Genomic DNA, 9,820 nt, shown 5'->3' with positions numbered 1-9,820 from the left:
AGAAACCCCAGTCGTCTCTCTCTAATTTCGGGGCGTAGGTTTCTGCCGGAGTTTGGCTAGGTGCTCCAGACCCCACCGCGGCTGGCGGGGGTCTCTCTGGGCAGGGATATGGGGCTCCCAACATCCGGCTCCCCGACGGCAGTTGGGCGGCGTAGGTCGCCCGGACCTCGGTTGTGGTCGCACCGGTCTCCGCGTCCCACGTTGTGAGCCAAGTCACCCTACTGGCTTGCCCCGGTCCTCCGGGTACAGCCGGCAAGTAGGTAGGGAATCCCTCCGCAGACACCACCTGCTTCAGACGGCTCTCGTCCAATTTCTCCATATTCTCGGCAACACTAGTTCTCAGCAATGGCGTCAGGGTCAGTGGCGAGACTAGAGGAAGTGGAGGCGGGCTCACTTTTCCCGCTCTTGAGGATACTCCACCCTTAGCTTCGCACCACAGATCGACCCCTCCGCGACGGCACTTCTTTCTTCTTACAACACCGCCCACTGTACATGTCTCTGTTCGTGCCCTGGGACCGGCACCTCCCCTCTTTGGGCAGAGTGCTCCAAACTTCTTTTTCGGCACCGGCCAGCCCCAGGCTCTTCTTTTGGTGCCAATTCTTCGCGCGCTTTCTGTTTCTTCACAGACGACGGCCACCTTGCCGCCATCTTGTGCCCGGTCCTTCACCTCAGGCACTGTTTCTTCTTCCCACCATGGGACTGTAAATCTTCGCTGAGAGTCCGGATCAGGGGCCCTTGGCACCACTTGGTCTCCATCTTCTTGGAGCGGGTCCCCTTGCATATGATCCGGATCCTGCCGACTACGCCAATTGTAACGGGGAGCCAGGGGCGCCTCTGGGCTTGTAGTCGTGGCCCCTTCTGTCAGGCGTACCCCTGGCGTCGCCGCCACTGGGGGGACAGGAGGTGCCTTGGTGGGGCAGAGTGTGGTGGTGCAGGTGTTGTCCGGCGCACAAATACTCTTCAGGCGTGGGTCAATGCAAACAACAAACATCTTTTATTCTCCGCAGTTCTTCACACTTGGCAGTAATAAAGCACAATGCTATGGCGCTTCCTTCAGCTGAGGGGGAGTCTACTATAGCGTTCCCTCAAGTGGGCGACGTGCCTGACTACTTCACTTCGCCCGGCTCCCACTTCTGGCTACCCACAGCCCGGACCCACACCGGACTGCTTCACCCTACGAGGTTCCGCCCGCTCCTGTCTTCTCCGGCTCCCCTGTACTTCAGCTGCCACACTCTGCCCCTGGCTGTTCCTTCCTCTTTTCTGTCCCAGAGACCACTGCCCGTCTTACACACTTTCTTCCCTCCTAACCTGCCGGCTCCTCCTCCCTACTGCGGTGACAGCCGTCCCACCCGGCCACTAGAGGGTACCCTGACAATAACATACATGCATACAATATAAAACATTTTTATTAATAACGTTTCCGGGTTAACTAGGCTTCCTGGTGAGGGGTCTACCCACCCCTTACAGCTGTTTAATGCCAAAATGGATGTGTTCTTCTATTCAAGCAAAGTCTATGGGAATTTGGGTTTCTTGTTCACACTATGTTGTTCAAAATGCTGCCTTTTTGTGGCAGAACTTTGGTCAAAAACTCAGCTTTGCAGTGCAAAACCCAAATGGCAAAAACAATTGACATGTTGCTTCTTTGAAAAGCTGAGTTTTTGACCAAAGTTCTGCCACAAAAAGGCAGCATTTTGAACAACATAGTGTGAACAAGAAACCCAAATTCCCATAGACTTTGCTTGAATAGAAGAACACATCCATTTTGGCATTAAACAGCGCAGAAGAAAAAGCAGCAAAAAAGCAGGAAAAAAGCAGGTAAAAAGCAACGTGCGCACATACCCTAACACAGCTGACAATTGCATCACAATGCCTGGACTGGCTGGCGGCTGTCCTGACTTGAAAGTGAGAGCTGCACGTTCAGGTCAGAAGAGCCTCTGGCCAGTCCGGGCATTGCAATGCAATTGTCTTCCATGTTTTTACGAATGTCTGACTACGCCCTCAGACACACAAGTCTCTGCACAGAGCTGCTGTTTATTTAATGAAATCCGCTCCAGATGATTTAAGGTTCATTAAGAAGACACTGAACTCCTACATAACCAGGAAGTGAATAGAATCTTTGTTGTCTGCCTGTACAGAAAGTTCCTGCTATAGCAGCTTGCCATCTGAAAGACAAAGGTAAGAATTAGAAATTGGCTCAGCACAATACTTATATTGCCTTTAACCAATAATGTATCTTAAAGCCCATAGTTTTGGTAGCTAGGCATATAAGCAGTTACTCAGCTCAGAAACCTGCTGTTATGCACGAGCACATTCCTTGTATTACTGGATTTATACTAATAATTCTGAAAATGCCCCAAACCGATTACCGCAATGAAACACATTGATAAATTTTGTGCCGTATCAGCCACACCGCATCTGAAAAAGACTTTACAGGGTGATTCTATAACTTTTCCCCTTGTTTTGAAAAGTAACAGTTACTAGATAGCACATTGTTTTCGTGTTTTTTGTTTCAGTGCTTTCTTAAAGCCAGAAAGTTGACATTTGAAATCACTTTAGTTTTGTGCCATGTCTGTGATCTGCTTTTTTTTTTTTTTTTTTTTTTTTTTTTTTTTTTTTTAAATAAATAAAAGTAAACAACTGAATGAACATCCTCAGAGCCAGGTGAGTCCATAATTTTTGCCAGGGGTTGTATATGTAATGAGTAGAAGCAAGACTCCCATATACCCCATGGTCATTTACTGTCATGCACACGATATCAGTATGTAACATGCAGTAGCATGATTCCCATGTAGTATCGGACTGGCCCACCGGAGCACCGCGAAATCCTCCGATGGGCCCCAGGGCCCCCGATCCCCAGTGGGCCCCCATGCTTTATATTGTGCGGGGTACCACCTACTTTTTACTGCGGGTTGGGCAGGGGTGTTTCTCAGGGCCAGCGATAGAGTGGGCAGACTAGGCCCCCATACTCTGATGGGCCCCCCATTCTTTCCACCATAAGCTGCAGTGATCGCACAAATTCTGTGCAATCTCTGCAGTTTCCATGTTTGCGGAATGAGTTTTGGTGACACCACAGTCATGTGACTCACCATTGGTCCTTGCACTAGTGGGAGTCAGGGAAAGCCTCAGCAAATGTCGGGGCCATGGGACAGCATGGGGGGCCCACTCACAGTCTTCAGTTCTGCAGGTCCGGGCTGAGTTCTGGGGACTGGAGTGCTTGGGCTGGCAGCCGCACTATCCTGGATGCTGGATAGTTTGTTGACAGCCCTTTAGCCACATTGGAACCGAGCATTCACTGATCTATGCTCCGTGCTCCTCCTGCATTGAACTTCATCTGTGGGTGGAGCTACTGCGTGTCTGCTCCAGTCCCACAGAAGAAGAGGAGCCCAGTATGTCCTCCTGCACTGTATCTGGCCCCCCTCCACCTTAGCTGTAGGTTTCACCCCCTCCGGATCTGTATGGTGCCCCCACTCCTGAGCTGTTTGTGCCCCCACTCCTGAGTTGTATGGGCCCTGAGCTGTATGGGCTCCCACTCCTGAGCTGTATGTTCCACCACTCCATCTTTATGCCACCACCTTGTGAGCTGTATTTTCCACCCCACCAAAATCTGTATGGGGTCCCCCCTCCTGAGCTGTATGTTCCATCTCCCATGATCTGTAGCCACCCCCTCCTGAGCTGTATGTTCTACCCTCCCCCTGATCTGTATGGGCCCCCACTCATTATTTGTATGGGCCCCCACTCCTTTTCTTTATGGGCCCTCTTAGGGCAGTAGTTACCCACCTTGAGTTGTATGGGACCCCCGGAGCTGTATGTGCTGCCACCCCAGAACCGTATGTGTGATGCCCTGGACCCCAGGGGTCACAGAATAATAATAATAACACACCTGGTAGGGAACACCCATCAAACAAAACCCTTGTTGCCTCCTCCAGGGTCTGATGTCCACACCAGGTGGGGCGGAGCCAGGCGGTTGGCCCCACCCACCGAGGAGTTCACAGGACTGGAGGTGGGAAAAGTAGTCAGTTTGTAGTTGGAGTTGAGTTTGGAGAGAGTTGGATGAAGGAGTGGAGTGGAGAAGTGGAGCTAAGGAGGGTGAAGTGGAGAGACTGTGTGTGTCTGGGTCGGAGCTCAGGCACAGTCAGCAAGGTCGGCAGACGGTGGTGGCCGTCTGCAGGAGTTAGCAGACGTCTGCGGAACCGTAGGACTGGGGTCGGTCGGTGGCCCGCCGGTACCGACCCGGGGAGCGGATTGAAGCTAAGCACAAAGGCAGGGTACTCAGACCCCGACTAGGCTCGGAAGCCGCCGTAACGGTCAAATTCTCTGATTGCAGTCTGGACCTCAGGGGTTCATTCCCACCCAAGTCCCGTCAGAAGGCAACAGCCCAACCTGTCCGGATAAGAGCCATCGCCAAAGATCCAAGGGCCAGCGCCTGCGGGCAAAAAGGACACTCCCGACACGTACAAGCCGGGGAGCGGACCACCTGTGGGAATCCATAGGGGTCAAACACTTAAACACAGGTGCAGGGAAAGACAGCCGCCATCAACCCGTCCGGGTAAAGGTGAAGAAACCATAGCCGACAGCGGGCCCCGTCCATCCAGCCGTTTGGTTTACCAGAGACTCTGTCATTGACTACCAGAGTGAGTACACCAGTGTCATCCAGCACAGCGCTGCACTGCTGCCCTGCATCTGTGACGCCCTCGACTAGACAGGTAGTCACATACATAGCAACACACACACCCCCCCACCCTAGGCAGTTACACTAGCCAAACCAAAAACCCTGGTTGCCTCCCTCCAGAGTCTGATGTCCACACCAGGTGGGGCGGAGCCAGGCGGTTGGCCCCACCCACCGAGGATTTCACAGGCCTGGAGGCGGGAAAAGTGACAGTTCAGTCTTGGAGGTGAAAGTGAGAGGAGTAAACACTTGAGGTGTCTGGGTTGGAGCCCAGACACTGACAGCAAGGTTGGCAGATGGTGGTGGCCATCTGCAGGAGTTGGTGGAACTCCGCAGAGCCGTAAGGACCGGGGTCAGGCGTCGGCCCGCTGGTCCCGGACCGGGGAATGGAGTGAAGCTAAGCACACAGGCAGGGCCATCGGACCCCGACCAGGCTTGGAGCCGCCGTCAATAGTCAAATCCAAATGTGATAGGAACCCCAGGGGTTTCTCAACTACTAAAGTCCCGAAAGAAGGCAACCATCCACCCAGAGAGGATATACAGCCACCGCCACAGGCTAGAGATCCAAGGGCCAGCGCCTGTGGGCAAAACGGGCTCCTACGGCACCTATACGCCGGGGAGCGGACTACCGGTGAGCAACCACAGGAGTCAAGAACATTCTGAAAGGTGCAGGGAAAGACAGCCACCATCAGCCATCCGGGGAGAGCACAACAACAACACTGCAGCCGGCTGCGGGACCTGTCCATCCGGCCGTTTTGGTTTACCTACGACTCTGTCAGTGATTGTCTGAGTGAGTACACCAGTGCCGTCCGGCACCGCGCCGCGCAGTCCTTGCACCCCAGCCATCCGGCATCCCCATTACACCATCGGGCCTTGGGATCACCAACCCCTGCCCACGGAGGGGACAACATCTCAGCTGCACCCTACCATCTCTCCCGGGATCCCCGTTACCAGCAGCAGTGGTGCCATTATCACCATGACCCATGGGTGGCGACACGAACAATCTCCCTAAACATACCATCCCCATTTCACTCATGGATGAGGAGCGCTGCTCGAGTCCCCGGGTCCGGTCCACCGCTCGAGCCACCGAGCAGCAGAAGCCCCGGACCCGAGCATGGCGAGCGCGTCCCCTCCGCCCGCGACACATCCGCGCTGCATCCCCGCCTCAGCACCTAGCCCCTACTTACCAAATACATTCCATCCAAACCCCCCAACCGGGGCCCCGGGACCAACCGCCCCTACCCACGGAGGGGCCAACACCTCAGCTGCTCCCCCCCCCATCACCAGCAGCGGTGGTGCCCACCATCACCACAACCGACATCCCACCACCAAATCCCCCCCCCCCCTTTAACTCGTGGGTGAGGAGGCGCTGCTCGAGCCCCCGGGTCCGGCCCCGTGCTCGAGCCACCGAGGAGCAGAAGCCCCGGACCCGAGCATGGCGAGCGCGTCCCCTCCGCCCGCGACACATCCGCGCTGCATCCCCGCCTCAGCACCTAGCCCCTACTTACCAAATACATTCCATCCAAACCCCCCAACCGGGGCCCCGGGACCAACCGCCCCTACCCACGGAGGGGCCAACACCTCAGCTGCTCCCCCCCCCATCACCAGCAGCGGTGGTGCCCACCATCACCACAACCGACATCCCACCACCAAATCCCCCCCCCTTTAACTCGTGGGTGAGGAGGCGCTGCTCGAGCCCCCGGGTCCGGCCCCGTGCTTGAGCCACCGAGGAGCAGAAGCACCGGATCCGAGCGCCAGAGATTCCCCAGGCGAGCGGCGTTACCCCCCCCCCCCCCCCCAAACCTCTCTCCGCCCGCGACAACTTGGCGTACCGAAGAGGATCCTACCCATCTACTTACCATATTATACAATGAGGAAGGAAGAGAGGAGGCACTAAAGTATGCAAAAATAGTATTTTATTAAACATCAAAAGGATATTTGTTTACATCATAAAAAGTGAAACATTAAATAATTATAATTTGCATAGAAATATAGAATACTGAGGTTACAGGAGGTGGATGGGAAAAGGTGGAATAAATCAGGGAACACAATGATGTACCTACAAACACCTACCCTATACCCTGCCAAGAGGACAGAAGGAGGACTAGCCGTGGATCAGAGAGGTAGTATTGCCAAGAGGAAGAAATGAGGGGATGTAATCCCACGGTCTTGGTAAGAATAAAGCCAAAGACTGTGGAAAGGTCATTTCATGACAGTAACAGGGTATTGGCAAAATACATCGCCGAGCCAGGGACTGGCCCTGAGACCGTCCAGATTAAAAAGTTAGCCGTGGAACAAGAGGTGGGGCAGCAATAAAAACTCAGTATCAAAAACAACCCACAAAAACTATTACATGGCAGCAAGTTCCAACAAAGCGTATATAATCGTGGAGCACAAGAGTAAGGCTATAGTAACATATAAAATATGTAAATAGTAGCCAGCCCACAATCGCCCATGGAAAATGCTGGTAGCGCAGATTGTATAGTCGTGGAATGAGAGGGTTGTGATAATGAATCTTTAAAAAGTATATTAAGCAGCCCACCAAAGAAATCTATAGGACAATTTTTCCGGTATGAGGATGTGATGGAGGGTGGAAGACAGTGGCACCAGTGCCGAACACAGCAGCAAAATGCTGCTGCGTTGGGCAGTGGCGCGGTCGTGAGTAGTGACAGAGGTGACTGAAATGTGAAAAGCACAGGAGGAGTAAAAGTACAAGAATACCAGAGAAATTACCTAATAACTGGCAGGGTAAGCAGGTGGAGAGGAGGCTTCCTTCAACGACCGTTTCGCTTCAGGCGCTTTTTCAAGAAGATGGTATGCTTAAAGGTGCCGACGCCATATAAGCAGTCAGGCGCAGGTGTATTGAATCATGAAAGTATACAAACCGCAAGTGCGCATGCGCCGGCGGCGGAGGCCAGAGACCGAAGCACAACAAAGAACCACCATACTAAGGGCGCAGGCGCGACCGGTCGCTGTTGCTGTCATCATTCATCTACATGGTGTACTCAGCTCTCCAAATGTGTCCCTCGGGCCTCAATGCTTGTTATTTTCATATACATTCTATTATTTTTCCTTACTGTATGACCGCGCGCGTCTGCCGGCAGGCTGACTGCTAGAGCTCGGTTGCGCGACGCTGACCACCTGGGGCGCATGCGCGGGAGTCATGGAGACGTCCACCCTCTCGCGCCTGCGCCCTTAGTATGGTGGTTCTTTGTTGTGCTTCGGTCTCTGGCCTCCGCCGCCGGCGCATGCGCACTTGCGGTTTGTATACTTTCATGATTCAATACACCTGCGCCTGACTGCTTATATGGCGTCGGCACCTTTAAGCATACCATCTTCTTGAAAAAGCGCCTGAAGCGAAACGGTCGTTGAAGGAAGCCTCCTCTCCACCTGCTTACCCTGCCAGTTATTAGGTAATTTCTCTGGTATTCTTGTACTTTTACTCCTCCTGTGCTTTTCACATTTCAGTCACCTCTGTCACTACTCACGACCGCGCCACTGCCCAACGCAGCAGCATTTTGCTGCTGTGTTCGGCACTGGTGCCACTGTCTTCCACCCTCCATCACATCCTCATACCGGAAAAATTGTCCTATAGATTTCTTTGGTGGGCTGCTTAATATACTTTTTAAAGATTCATTATCACAACCCTCTCATTCCACGACTATACAATCTGCGCTACCAGCATTTTCCATGGGCGATTGTGGGCTGGCTACTATTTACATATTTTATATGTTACTATAGCCTTACTCTTGTGCTCCACGATTATATACGCTTTGTTGGAACTTGCTGCCATGTAATAGTTTTTGTGGGTTGTTTTTGATACTGAGTTTTTATTGCTGCCCCACCTCTTGTTCCACGGCTAACTTTTTAATCTGGACGGTCTCAGGGCCAGTCCCTGGCTCGGCGATGTATTTTGCCAATACACTGTTACTGTCATGAAATGACCTTTCCACAGTCTTTGGCTTTATTCTTACCAAGACCGTGGGATTACATCCCCTCATTTCTTCCTCTTGGCAATACTACCTCTCTGATCCACGGCTAGTCCTCCTTCTGTCCTCTTGGCAGGTTATAGGGTAGGTGTTTGTAGGTACATCATTGTGTTCCCTGATTTATTCCACCTTTTCCCATCCACCTCCTGTAACCTCAGTATTCTATATTTCTATGCAAATTATAATTATTTAATGTTTCACTTTTTATGATGTGAACAAATATCCTTTTGATGTTTAATAAAATACTATTTTTGCATACTTTAGTGCCTCCTCTCTTCCTTCCTCATTGTATAATATGTTCTGTCCGGAAGTTGGCACCCCCCCTGAGGGAACCCTTGGCTTCTTTCCCTCAGAGTATTGAATAGCCATGTTTTGCTTGTTTACCATCTACTTACCAGTAGAAGTGCACCTTGCAGCCCCCGCCGGCGGTGTCCGGCCGAAAAATTTGAAATTCCGCCATTTTGGGCACGAAAACTTCCCGCTTGAGCCGTCTTTCCCGAGCAGCGAAGGCGCGAAAGTGAAGCCCCGCCCCCAGAAGAAAGTGCCGGAAAGAACCAAGGGGGCGAGAAAAAGATGTCTGCACGTGACGGGGCTGTTGGAGGGGCGCAGGTCGTGGTTGCGGCGGCGCCCGGAGATGGCAATATGGCAGCCCTCGCCGCAGACGTGGGGGGGGGCGTGGGTCCGGCGGTCGGACAGGTAATGCTGATCTCCCTGCCCTATGTGCCTACCTGGCTGCCGGAATATGATGGGAAGCCTGATGTTTTGCAGGCGTTCCGGAAAAAGATTAGCCCGGTTCTTGACCTGTATGCCATGACCGGCAGACAGTGGGCGGCAGTAGTGCTAGGGCAGCTGACCAGCACGGCTGAGCAGGAGACGGAGACCTGGACGGACGCGGACCGGGCCTCAGTGACTATTATTTTTGAGAAACTCCAGACTGCTTTCGAGACCCGCACAGAAGCTGAATTGCGGATGCAGTTTCACCAATGCCGACAGCGACCTGCAGATAACATAAGAGACTATACTTTGTGCCTGCAGACTGCCCTCCGCACACTGAAACGAGTGGACATCATTAACAATGTGGACAGCAATAAGATGCTTGTGGAACAATTCCTGCAGGGGCTGGGGTCCACGGAGGACTGCAAGCAGCTGCGGCTGTGGGTCCTTG

At 52.9% G+C, this 9,820-nt stretch overlaps 1 protein-coding gene across 2 annotated transcripts in view; it reads left to right on the top strand.

Annotated features, from left to right (window-relative positions):
* The first annotated feature begins 1,999 nt into the window (after positions 1-1,999).
* LOC142287883 (arylsulfatase H-like) overlaps positions 2,000-9,820 on the top strand; it is a 281,549-nt gene continuing 273,728 nt past the window's right edge. Inside the window, exon 1 of one of the 2 annotated variants that reach the window (XM_075333476.1) lies at positions 2,000-2,175. The gene's annotated coding sequence lies outside the window, so the exon portion shown is untranslated. Of the gene's footprint in view, positions 2,176-2,645; positions 2,662-9,820 lie in introns of those variants that run through there. The other variant, XM_075333477.1, reaches the window with a different exon arrangement.

The sequence above is a fragment of the Anomaloglossus baeobatrachus genome, chromosome 2 (assembly GCF_048569485.1).
Source record: "Anomaloglossus baeobatrachus isolate aAnoBae1 chromosome 2, aAnoBae1.hap1, whole genome shotgun sequence".
Taxonomy (NCBI): Eukaryota; Metazoa; Chordata; class Amphibia; order Anura; family Aromobatidae; genus Anomaloglossus; species Anomaloglossus baeobatrachus.
The sequence above is the reverse complement of the archived record's forward strand: the minus strand, read 5'-3'. Positions and strand labels throughout refer to the sequence as shown.